Source organism: Heterodontus francisci, chromosome 26 (genome assembly GCF_036365525.1).
Source record: "Heterodontus francisci isolate sHetFra1 chromosome 26, sHetFra1.hap1, whole genome shotgun sequence".
In the NCBI taxonomy this organism is placed as follows: Eukaryota; Metazoa; Chordata; class Chondrichthyes; order Heterodontiformes; family Heterodontidae; genus Heterodontus; species Heterodontus francisci.
The window spans coordinates 70,453,111-70,466,422 of record NC_090396.1 but is presented as its reverse complement, the minus strand read 5'-3'; the positions used below and the strand labels follow the sequence as shown (position 1 = coordinate 70,466,422).

General features: G+C 44.4%; 1 pseudogene; it reads left to right on the top strand.

The window, feature by feature from the left end:
- LOC137384587 (sodium/iodide cotransporter-like) overlaps window positions 1–13,312 on the top strand; it is a 197,369-nt pseudogene that overhangs the window by 131,933 nt on the left and 52,124 nt on the right.

Below are 13,312 nucleotides of genomic sequence, written 5' to 3'. Positions count from 1 at the left end.
CAATGTAGTTCCAATTCAGGATGGTGTGTGGCTTAGAGGGAAACTTGCAGGAGGTGGTGTTCCTATGCATCTGCTGCCCTTGTCCTTCTAGGTGGTAGAGGTTGTGAGTATGCAAGGTGCTGTTCAAGGAGGCTTGGTGAGTTGCTGCAATCAACTTTTGTAGATGGTACACACTGCTGCCACTGTGCATCTGTGGTGGATGGGGTGCCAATCAAGTGAGCTTTTTTTATTCCTTCATGGGATGTGGGCGTCACTGGCTAGGCCAGCATTTATTGCCCATCCCCAATTGCCCTTAAGGTGGAGGAGAGTCACCTTTTTGAACTGCTGCAGTCCATGTGGGGTAGGTACACCAACAGTGCTGTACGGAAGAGTTCCAGGATTTTGACCCAGCGACAGTGAAGGAATATCGATATAGTTCCAAGTCAGGATGTGTGGGGCTTCGAGGGGAGCTTTCAAATGGTGGTGTTCCTATGCATCTGCTGCCCTTGTCCTTCTAGATGGTAGAGGTTGTGGGTTTGGAAGGTGCTGTCTAAGGAGTTGCTTTGTCCTGGATGGTGTCAAGCTTCCTGAGTGTTGTTGGAGCGAAAGATGTGCAAAGGAAACCCAACTCCAGTCCGAATGCCGGACCTGGAAGCCCAACATGACCTGGCCCGCACCCAACACGTGTCATCCGATCCTGTCAGGGTCAGGTCGGGTAGCAGGCCTTTACATCAGTACATGGGTAAAGGCCTGCTACCCGACCCTGACGGGTCCCGACACGTGTAGAGTTCAGGCTGGACTTCTGGGTCCAGCATTCGGACTGGGGTTGGGTTTCCTTTGCACACCTTTAGTTGGAGCTGCATCCATCCAGGCAAGTGAAGAGTATTCCATCACACTCCTGATGTGTGTCTTATAGATGGTGGACAGGCATTGGGGAGAAAGGAAGGGAGTTAGCCACCACAGAATTCCCAGCCTCAGACCTGTTCTTGTAGCCACAGCATTGATGTGGCTGCTCTACTTCAGTTGCTGATCAATGGTGATCCCCAGGATATTGATAGTGGGGGATTCAGTGATGGTAATGTCATTGAACATCAAGGAGAGAGATGGTTAGATTCTGTCTTGTTTGAGATAGTCATTGCTTGGCACTTACGTGGCATGAATGTTACTTGCCAGTAATCAGTCCAAGCCTGGATATTGTCCAGGTCTTGCTGCATAAGTATGAGGAGTTGCAAATGGTGCTGTACATTTTGCAATCAGCAAACATCCCTACTTCTGACCTTGTGATGGAGGGAAGGTCATTGATGAAGCAGCTGAAGATGGTTGGGCCTAGTATACTAGGCTCAACTCCAGTTTTGCTAGGGTTTCTTGATGCCATACTTGGTCAAATGCTGCCTTGTTGTGAAGGTCAGTCACTCTCAATTCTGGAATTCAGCTCTTTTGTCCATGTTTGGACCAAGGCTGTAATGAGGTCAGGAGCTGAGTGGCTCCAGCAGAACCCAAACTGAGCATCACTGAACAGGTTATTGCTGAGCAACTGCCACATGATAGAAGGGGTTGTCAACAGTTCTATCACTTTGCTGATGATCGGGATTAGACTGATAGGGTGGTAATTAGCCTGGTTGGATTGGTCCTCTTTGTGCACAGGATATACCTGGGCAATTTTTCACATTGCCAGGTAGATGCCAGAGTTGTAGCTGTACTGGAACAGCTTTGCCAGAGGCAAAAGATGGCACCTAAGCCAGCACAACACTCTGTACTGAACTGTCAGCCAATGCTGCCCTCAAATCTTGAAGTGAGCTTGAACTCAATCTTTAGACTCTGAGGAAAGATTGTTACCACTGAACTAAAGGCTGATATATAGATCCATTCTAACATAAATATTATGAGTCCTTTAAAGAAATTAATTTTTATTTCTAATTTTTTTTTGGAAGATGATGCCATTAATGGTTGTGGAGTTATTTGATCAGATGCCTGGATTTCCAGGACTCTTTGTTGCCAGTGCATACAGCGGCACATTAAGGTATGTAATTTCACATATATCACAGCAAGTATTTAGAAAAGCTAATGGATTGTTATCGTTTATTGTGAGGGGAATAGAATACAAAAGTAGGGAGGTTATGCTTCAGCGATACAAGGTATTGGTGAGACCACATTTGGAGTACTGTATACAGTATTGGTCTCCTTATTTAAGGGAGGATGTGAATGCATTGGAAGCAGTTCAGAGAAGGTTTACTGGACTTATACCTGGGATGGGCAGATTGTCTTACGAGGAAACGTTGGACAGGCTAGGCTTGTATCTGCTGGAGTTTAGAAGAGCAAGAGGTGACTTGATTGAAACATAGGGTCGCAAGGGGTCTTGACAGGGTGGACGTGGAAAGGATGTTTCCTCTTGTGGAAGAATCTAGAACAATGGGTCACTTAAGTCACTTCAGGGATCGCCCATTTAAAACAGATGAGGAGAAATTTTGAGGGTCGGGACTCTTTGGAACTCTGCTTCCACCACCTTTGAGGAGGAGTCTTTGAATATTTTTAAGGCAGAGGTAGATAGGTTATCGGGGGTAGGCGGGAATGTGCAGTCGAGTTTACAATCAGATCAGCCACTCACAGACAGTGTATTCCAGACCTTAACCACACACTGAGTGGAAAAAAAAGTTTTTCATCTTGTTGCTTTTGCTTCTTTTGCCAATTACTTTAAATCTGTCCTCTCATTCGATCCTCATGCGATTGGGAAGAGTTTCTCCCCATCTACTCTGTCCAGACCCCTCTATCAATTCACCTCTCAGCCTTCTCCAAGGAAAACAAAAAAAAGTGTCTCAACGTCTCCAATTTATCTTCAGAGGTTTCTCATCCGTGGAACCATTCCCGTGAATCTTTTCTGCATTCTCTTCAATGCCCTCACAGCTATTCACAATATATATTAATGATATAGATGAGGGAATTAAATGCAATTTATCCAAGTTTGCAGATGACAAAGCTGGGTGGGAGTGTGAGCTGTGAGGAGGATGCAGAGAAGCTCCAGTGTGATTTCGACAGGTTGAGTAAGTGGGCATACAGTATAATGTGGATAAATGTGAGGTTATCCATTTTGGTGGCAAAAAAGAAAGGCAGATTATCTGAACGGTAATAGATTGGGAAAGGGGGAGATGCAGCAAGACCTCGGTGTCCTTGTGCACCACTGAAAGTAAGCATGCAGGTACAGCAGGCAGTTAAGGCGGCAAATGGTATGTTTGCCTTCATAGCAAGAGGATTAGGGTACAGGAGCAAGGATGTCTTGCTGCAATTATACAGGGCCTTGGTGAGACCGCATTTGGAGCATTGTGTACAGTTTTGGTCTCCTTATCTGAGGAAGGATGTTCTTGCTATGGAGGGAGTGCAGCAAAGGTTCACCAGACTGATTCCTGGACTGACGTATGAGGAGAGATTGGGTCGATTAGGCTTGTATTCACTAGAGTTTAGACGAATGAGAGGGGATCTCATCGAAACCTACAAAATTCCAACAGGACTGAATAGACCAGATGCAGGAAGGATGTTCCCGATGGCGGGGGAGTCCAGGACCAGGGGTCACAGTCTAAGGAGAAGGGGTAAGCCATTTAGGATTGAGAGGAGGAGGGATTTCTTCACCCAGAGAGTGGTGGACCTGTGGAATTCTCTACCACAGAAAGCAGTTGAGGCCAAATCAAATATATTCAAGAAAGAGAGTTAGATATAGTTCTTAGGGCTAAAGGGATCAAGGGATATGGGGAGAAAGTGGGAACAGGGTACTAAGTTTGGATGATCAGTCATGATCGTATTGAATGGCAGTGCAGGCTCGAAGGGCCGAATGGCCTATTCCTGCTCCTATTTTTCTGTGTTCTACGTTTTTAATCTTTCCTAAAGTGCAGCGCCCAGAACTGGTGTCTTGTACAAGTTCAACATAACTTCCTTGCTCTTGTACTCTATGCCCCTATTAATAAAGCCTAGGATATTGTATGCTTTATTCACTGCGCTCTCAACCTGTCCTGCCATGTTCAATCACTTGTGCACAATTACACCCAGGTTCCTCTGCTCCTGCACCCCTTTATCTTATATAGTCTCTCCATGTTCTTCCAACCAAAATGAATCACTTCACATTTCTCTGCATTGAACTTCATATACCACATGTCCACCTATTCCACCAACTTGTTTATGTCCTTTTGAAGTTATACACTATCTTCCTCACAGTTCACAATGCTTCCAAGTTTCATATCATCTGCAAGTTTTGACATTGTGCCCTGTACACCAAGGCCTAGGGCATTAATAGAACCATAGAAAAGTTACGGCACAGAAAGAAGCCATTCAGCCCATAGTCTGTGCTGGCTGGAAAAAACTAGCCACCCACTCTGATCCCACCTTCCAGCACCTTGCTGGAAACTAGCTTTGCAGGTGCAGGTAATATATATCAGGAAGAGCAAGGGTCCCAACATTGACCCCTGGGGAACTCCACTACAAACCTTCCTCCAACCCAAAAAAATATCCATTATTCACTATTTCCTGCCAGACAGCCAATTTCATATCTGCATTGCTACTGTCCCTTTTATTTCATGAGCTATAACTTTGCTCACAGGTGTTGTGTGGCATTGTATCAAATGCCTTCTGTTCTGAAAGTCCATGTACACCACAACAGCATTGCCCTCATCATCAACTTCAGCAAGTGAAACATGATTTTCCCTTAAATTCATGCTGGCTTTTTTAAATTAACCTGCATTTGTCCATGTGCCTATTAATTTTGTCATGAATTATTGGTTGTAGAAGTTTCCTTACAACTGAAGTTAAACTGACTGGCCTGTAGTTGCTGGGCTTATCTTTACACTTTTTTGAACAAGGGTGTAATACTGGGGTATCCAACCTTTTCACATGAGGGGAGGGCACATTACAATTTTTGTCCTACATAGGGGGCCACTGAGCAAATTTTAGAAAGATAAAGGCATTAAAAAATTATCTTACTATTAATCAAAACAATGTGTGCATTTTTGTGAAGAAGCTTTAAAAGAAGACAAAATTAACCTACTTTGTCATTATATTGACTAGAGTCAGCAAGATACCTGGCATTGTTTTTGCTTGCACAAGTAGTCAATGTCTGCCCACACACTTGATGTAGCATGTTCTGCATAGATGTCCATCTGTCCAGTGATCTTGATCTCTCTTTCCCCCCCCCCCCCCTGCACTCTGTCTGTCTCTCCCACCATCTGCCTCCCCACTCTCTCCTGCCCTCTCTCTCCCATCCCTGTCTCCCCCCTCCCACTCAGTGTTCTGTGTTCCCACTCCCCACAGCAGCCATTCCCACAGCGAGACACTTACGATTCTTGTTTTATTTAAGTTGGGGTGAGGGGAGGTGGGAACCTGCCGGATACAGGACATTTACTGAGCCGCGCAAAAGCAACAGTGGCAGCTGATCCCAGGGCACTTGTGATTGATTCCACCAATCAGCACTAACCCTGCCTGGGCAGCTCCTGTCAGTTACTGAGAGTAATCACAGACGGGGGGTGGGGGGTTGTGGGGGGGGTGGGTTGCCTACCCATCAGATGCAGGTCCCACCTACCCCCTCCGCCTGACATACAGGGGAGCCAATCAGAGCCGAATGACAGGCTGATTGGCAACACGGATAGAAACCTTCGGCAGGTTGGGTTCTGGCCCGCAGGCCTTATGTTGGGCAGCCCTGGTGTAACATTTGCAATACTCCTGTCCTCTGACACCACCTCAGTCTAAAGGAAGACTGGAAAATCATGGTCAGTGCTTCTACAATTTCCACTGTGACTTCCTTCAGTATCCTTGGATGATTTTTTTTTTCATTCATTCATGGGATGTGGACTTCATTGAGTAGGCCAGCATTTATTGCCCATTCCTAATTGCCCTTGAGAAGATGGTGATGAGCTGCCTTCTTGAACTGCTGCAGGCCATGTGGAGTAGGTACACCCACAGTGCTGTTAGGAAGGGAGTTCCAGGATTTTGAGCTAAAGACAGTGAAGGAACAGCGATATGGTTCCAAGTCAGGATGGAGTGTGGCTTGGAGGGGAACTTGCAGATGGTGTTTGCATGCATCTGCTGCCCTTGTCCTTCTAGATGGAAGAGGTTGCAGTTTGGAAGGTGCATTGCCACTGTGCATCGGTGGTGGAGGGAGTGAATGTTTGTAGATAGGGTGCCAATCAAGGGGGCTGCTTGGTCCTGGATGGTGTTGAGCTCCTTGTGTTGTTGGAGCTGCACCCATCCAGGCAACTGGACAGTATTCCATTACACTCCTGACTTGTAGATGGTGGACAGGCACTGGGGAGTCAAGAGGAGTTACTTGCTGCAGAATTCCTGGCCTCTGACCTGCTGTTGTAACCAGTGTTTATATGGCTGCACTAGTTCAGTTTCTGGTTAATGATAACCCCCAGGATGTTGATAGTGGGATATTCAGCAACGGTAATGCCATTGAATGTCAAGGGGAGATGGTTAGATTCTCTCTTCTTGGAGATAGTCATTGCCTGGCACTTGTGTGGCATGAATGTTACTTGCCACTTATCAACCCAAGCCTGGATATTGTCCAGGTCTTGCTGCATTTCTTCATGGACTGCTTCAGCATCAGAGTCACCACTAATACTGAATATTGTCCAATCAAAAATCCCCACTTCTGACCTTATGATTGAAGGAAGGTCATTGTTGAAGCAGCTGAAGATGGTTGGGCCTAGGACAGTACCCCGAGGAACTCCTGCAGTGATGTCCTGGGGCTGAGATGATTGACCTTCAACAACCACAACAATCTTCCTTTGCGCTAGGTACGACTCCAACCAGCAGAGTTCCCCCCACCCACGCCCCCCCCCCCCCCAACCCCGATTCCCATTGATTCCAATTTTGCTAGGGCTCCTCCATACTCTGTCAAATGCTGCCTTGATGTCAAGAGCAGTCACTATCACCTCACCTGTCTTGTCCATGTTTGAACCAAGACTGTAATGAGGTCAGGAGCTGAGTGGCCCTGGCAGAACCCCAAACTGAGCAGGTTATTGCTAAGCAAATGCCATTTTTGTTTCCGTTGCCTCAGTCAATGCAAGGTGGTCCATCTGGTTTCATTTTTTATTGACTTTGTAGCGGTTAGATACAACTGAATGGCTTGCTAGGCCATTTCAGAGGCATTTAAGAGTCAACCACATTGTTGTAGGTCTGGAGTTACATGTAGGCCAGACCAAGCAAGGACAGCAGATTTCCTCCCTGAAAGGAAGTGAGTGAACCAGATGGGTTTTTACAACATATGACAATTGATAACGGTTTCTTGGCCATCATTAGACTAGCTTTTTAATTCCAGATTTAATAATTGAATTCAAATTCCACCTTCTGTGGTGGGATTTGAACCAATATCCTAAATCAATACCTTGGGTCTACCTTATTAGTCCAGTGACAATACCACTACCTCCCCTCATCAGGTCTCGGTGCTTCATCAATTTTAAATCCTTTTAGTGTATTAATTACTTCCTCTTTCACCATGGCCTGGGTAGCATCTTCTTCCTTGGTAAAGAGAGATGCAAAGTATGCATTTAGCACCTCAGCTATTCCCTCTGCCTCCATGTGTAAATCCCCTTTTTGGTCCCTAATCGGCCCTACTCCTTTTACCACACTTTTACTATTTATATACTTACAGAAGACTTTGAGATTCCCTTTTATGTTAGCTGCCAGTCTCTTTTCATACTCTTTTTGGCTTCTTACTTGCGTTTTCACTTCCCCTCTGAACCTTCTATATTCAGCCTGGTTCTCCATTGTATTATCCACCTGACATCTGTCTAACCAAGAGATCACACATAGGGCAGCAGGCTGTGTTTGTGGCACTTCTCACAGGGCACATTTTAAACTCAGCACAGCACCAACATTTCCAAACCAGTCTCTGAGCAGACTCAATAGGACAGTTATCATAGAATGGTAGAAATTACAGCACAGGAAGAGGCCAACAGATCCCAGTGTCTGTGCTAGTGCTGTCTACTGTAACCCCATTCCCTGCAGATCCTTATATATTCTTTCTTTAAAAATATTTATCCCATTCTCTTTTAAATGTCCTTCTCTTTCTCAATCGCCATGTGCTGAAGCATCACATGATTAAATAGCCCTTAGCTCAAGAACTTTCCTTCTTCCATTCCCCTTCGTTTCTTCCAGTGATAATCCACACTGTCCCCTAGTTCCCCATTTGTCCATTACTGGAAACAAGCTGTTGCTGTTTACTCATAGTATATTCCCCAGGATTCACTCACCCCATACTGCCAACTCCTCACTTGGTGCTGCTCCCAATCACCATGCTGCTCCTGGCACCACAGAAAGTTATGATCCCTAGGCTCAACCCATTCCCCAATCTCAATCTACACCCACTCAAATCCCAATCCCTGGTCTGACTCTTTCCCTCCAAGTCTACATCCCTCATTCTCCCTGTCCCCAAACATTCCTGCTGCAGAGGGAGAGCCAGAGGCTTCTCTGTGATGGCAAGCAGTAATGTCATGTAGCTAGGTGGAGTGGGGGGGAACCGTAACTGCTGCAGGAAATTTAAATCCCATATTGGGAAACGTCCAGGCAATCTGAGGGTTGACCACCCTAAATGCCAAAAATTAGTAATGTAGCAAAGATGTTTAGTGCACCAAGTCCAAATTCAAAATACCATCCAATGTGTGCCATGTCTACATATATTAAAGCTGCACACCTTATTTGCAGAACTGTGCTCAAGGCACCATCTCCTACACTTTCTGTTCGATTTCCTCCTAATTTAGGACGGCATAGTGAAATGGACATGCCATTTTTTAGTGGTGGGAAAGGGGCAGTACTGGAGGATAATGTAACTGGTGAGAGTTGTCTTCACTCACTGACATTTACATGTGGCTGTGGATCGGCAGCTGACCTCTGATAATGGATGGGTCGGAGGAAAAATTTTGTTGGGGATTTTTAATCAGTGGAGTTCTTGATCCTTATACTCACATCCCCTTGCAATAAAGGCAAACATACCATTTGCCTAACTAATTGGTTGCTGTACCTAGAGTCATGTAATAGGGCTGGATTTTCAATCCCAGCTGAGATTGAGGAGGGCAGTGAGCACAATTTGAAGATTGCTTTCTTGAAGGTTGGCACTGGGTTCCACTGCCTCCGGAAAGTGATCCTATTTTTAAACTTCAGCTGGCAGTGACTGAACAGGTCAGGCACCCACGTCCAATTAATTGCCTGTGGAGCTCATTATAGTGCTCATTAGCAGGCTTGTAAGTTTCAGGGAACAACTTTTAAATGCTAAGGGGTAAAACACAGCAGGGTAGTGAGGATGTGAGCATTCTGGAAAGAGATGAGGGCAATGGAAATGGCTGTTTAATTTAAAGCAGAGGCAGCAAATGAAGTATCTCACTGAGGATATTTTGTAGATGTAGGAGTTAAATGTTACATTGGAGATTGACATGAGACCAGATAGAGAAGTGAGCCTGCTGGCATCACTGTGGCAGCTGGACTTGGCACAGAAATGCCTGGTCAGCGATAAAGGCCCAGCTGATGGAGGTCAGATGGGAACAGGTGACTCCGACATTGGACAAAGCAGCCAGGATGACCTGCGACATATGTACCCTCTTGGGCAGCAGGAGACTAGTGGGGGCTGCAAGAGAAGGAAGGCAGTACCCAAGACATCGGGTGCGTAGTCCAAGAGTCAGCTACCAGCAAATGACAGAGTTCCAGTGCCAAAGGAGGCATGCACTGATCCAGGCAGATGTTCCCGATACAGTGTATTCCGACCCACAATGACCTGAGGCATGTATCCCCGTGGCAATCCCCTACCTGCAGCTGTCAAAGTCTCCAGGGATCACCACAATGACAGAGACTGCTGCATGAGGGTATTGGAGGGTGTCACCTGACTGGTGGAGGCAGCAAAAATCATCTTCACAAATCTGATGGCCTGCTGTTTTTGTTTCATCATATTCTCTATCAACCTCGTCATCCAAGGATCCCTGGCTTTGGTTCCCCTGTCTTTCACTCTTGTTGGTATGTACCAGAAACATATCATCCTTAAAGATCATCCATGATTCCAATAGTTCTTCTTGTCAAACTTTGGTTCTATTTTACACTGGCTAAATCCCTTCTCATCCCATTGAAATATGCTACCTGTTTGATAACTTCCCGTGATTGGTTTACAAGGATCCCGAAATCCCTCTGAATACTAACATTTACTAGTCTCTCACCTTCTAAATAATCTACTTTTACATTCTTCCTACCCAAAGTGGATAATTTCACACTTCCTCACCTTATACTCCAAATGTCACCACCTTCCCCTATCACTTAACCAGTCTATATCCCTTTGCAGCCTCTTTACATCTTCCTTACAGAAAACTTGGATACATTACACTTGGTCCCCTCACCTAAATCATTGATGTAGATTGTAAATAGTGGAAGCCCAATTATTGATCCTGGAGACATTCCATTAGTTACACCCTACCATCCTGAAAATGATCTGTTTATTCCTACTGCTTCCTGTCTGTTAACCAATTCTCAATCCACACCAATCACATGAGCCCTAGTCTTGTGTAAAAACCTTGTGGCACCTTAGTGAATACATTTAGAAAATCTAAATATACTACATCTACTGATTCTCCCTTGTCTACCTTGCTGGTTACACCCTCAAAAAACTGTAATGGTGTTGCCAAACATGATTTCCCTTTCATAAAGCAGTGTTGACTTTGCCTAATCATTGTGATTTTCCAAGTGCCCTGTTACCATGTCTTAATAGATTCTAGCATTTTCCCTACTCTTGATGTCAGATTATTGGCCTATAGTTCCCAGTTTCTCTCCTTCCTTTGTTGAATAATAGTTAGATTTGCTGCTTTCAAATCCACCGGGACCATTCTAGAATCTAGGAATTTTGGGAAATCAAAATCAATTCACTATCTCTCTAGCCACCTCTTAAAACCCTAGTGTCTTCATCAGGTTCAGGGGATTTGTTAGCTGATGAAAAATTAATTTTTCCAGTACTTTTTCTTCACTAATATTCATTACTTTAAGTTCCTCACTCTTGCTGGACCCTTGATTCCCCATAATAGCCAGTATGTTCTTTGTGTCTGATATGGTGAAGACAGACAAAATTGTTTAACATCTTTCCTATTTCCTTATTTCCCCATTATAATTTATCCCTTCTCTGCCTTTAAGAGACCCATGTTTACATTCATTAATCTCTTCTTTTTCTGTACTTGTAAAAGCTCAGAAGTTTTTATATTTCTTGCTGGTTTACGCTCATTCTAATTTCTCACTCTACTCGATTTCTTGGTCGTCCTCGGCTAATTTTTAAAACCCTCCCAATCCTCAGGCTTTTTATACTTTGTCACATTGTAAGCTTCTTTTAATCTAGTACTATCCTTAACTTCTCTAGCTAGCCAGGGCTGTATCATTTTTCTAGTGGCACTTTTATTAAAGTGAATGTACATTTGTTGAGAATTCTGAATCATTTCTTTTTACATTTTTTCCATTGCTTAAGTACTGTCATATTTTTTAAATCTAATTTCCCAATCTGCCTCAGCCACCTAGCCCCCCTCATACCTCTGTAGCTAGCAAGATCCTAGTTTCAGACTTAACTACATCACTCAAACATAATATGAAGTTACATCATATGATGACTCTTCCCCAGATGATCCTTTACTTCAAGATTTTAGTTGCCCTTTCTCAGTCAGAATGCTAAATCTAAAATAGCTTTTCCCTAGTTGGTTCTTTGTACAATTTTTCCAGAGAACTGTCAAAAGCATTCTATAACTTGCCCTCCAATCTACTTTGTCAATTAGGTTTACCAGTCTATTTACAGATTTAAGTCCCCCGTAATTATTGTATTACCCTTGTGGCCTGCTCTGAAGAGACTTAGCAGTTGGCAGGAAAAAAAGACAGAAGTGTAAGGAGAGAGCTAACTGTGTAACAGCCCCGACAACAAATTTTATCTGCAGCGCCTGTGGAAGAGTCTGTCACTCTAGAATTGGCCTTTATAGCCACTCCAGGCGTTACTCCACAAACCACTGACCACCTCTAGGCACTTACCCATTGTCTTGAGACAAGGAGGCCAAAGAAGATGATGCTCTGATCAGCACTAATATTAAGGGGCCTATGAACAACTCCCACCAGTGCTTCCTGCCCTTTGTTATTTCTTAGCTCCATTTATACTTATTCTACATCCTGAATTTCTGGGCTAAGATCCTTTCTCTACTGCCTTTCTCTCTTTTTATTGTCAGAGCTCCCCTACTTCCTTTTCCATTATCCTCTTGGTGTGCAATTTTCTTATGTCTGTGCTCAGATCCAACTACAGAATGTATGGCCCCAGTATTTACAGGGAGTTTGGGAGGGTGCAGGGGAAGTCGAAAGTGGCCAAAGAATCAGGCAAAGGCCAGGGTTGCAGTGATCCTGCCAAATTAAACGTCATGTCCTCATTATAAAATTTGTTTCTACCATTATCCACCCAACAGCCAGCCAAATTGGCAGCCTGCCCAGTGGGCAGGATGGAAAACTAGCAGTAGGAGGCAGGCAATCAAGTGGTCACTGATTGGGGGCAGGGGGGAGGAGTTTGACAAATGGGATGGAGAGAGAGGTGGGACAGTTCGGTGATCGTGCTGGAGGTTGAAAAATCAGCACTATTGGGGAGACTGAAGGGAACACTTCTGCTCTTCCTGGCCCATAAGAATTGCTGAACAAAAATATTGACCTGGGTGGTGCTGGCAGCTCCCACTTCCCTTTCACTGTTGGGTTTTCTGACCCTGGAAAACCCACAAAGCAGCAGCAAATTTTAAATATGCCCCCAAAGTACAATTGGGTGGTTGGAGTTAAATGTTAAGTGTCCTGCCTCTTTACCACAGGCACTCAGCTGCCTGATAATCACCTCCACAAACAAGGCAGTAAGTGCCTGTGCTGTGTGTTGGGGATGTGTTCCCCACAATAAGTTTTTAAACCTCCATCTGTGTTTGAGGCAAATGAAGCTGCTCAGATGTGTCAGTTAAAGTGGTGAAAAATCTGCATCCATTCCATTGCAATTCTGAAGTTCTTGAATGAGTGTAATAGGACTGATGCTAAGTAACATCTACATTAGCAAAGTGGTAAAACAAGCTGTTTAAATTTCATGTGAAATTATGTAAAATTTCAAAAGTACCAGAAAACAAGGTGTAGGAACTTATGCTTAAGAATTCTTTTTCTTGTCCACAGCACAATTTCTTCTGGCATCACTTCTATGGCTGCAGTGTGCATAGAAGATTTTATAAAACCGATCTGGAACTTGGGCCAAACGATTTTCTAATAGGAAGACAACTCTGATCTCAAAACTCCTAGGTTGTCTTTCAACTACTTGTTTCAGTACTTTCAGCTTTTTTTCAGG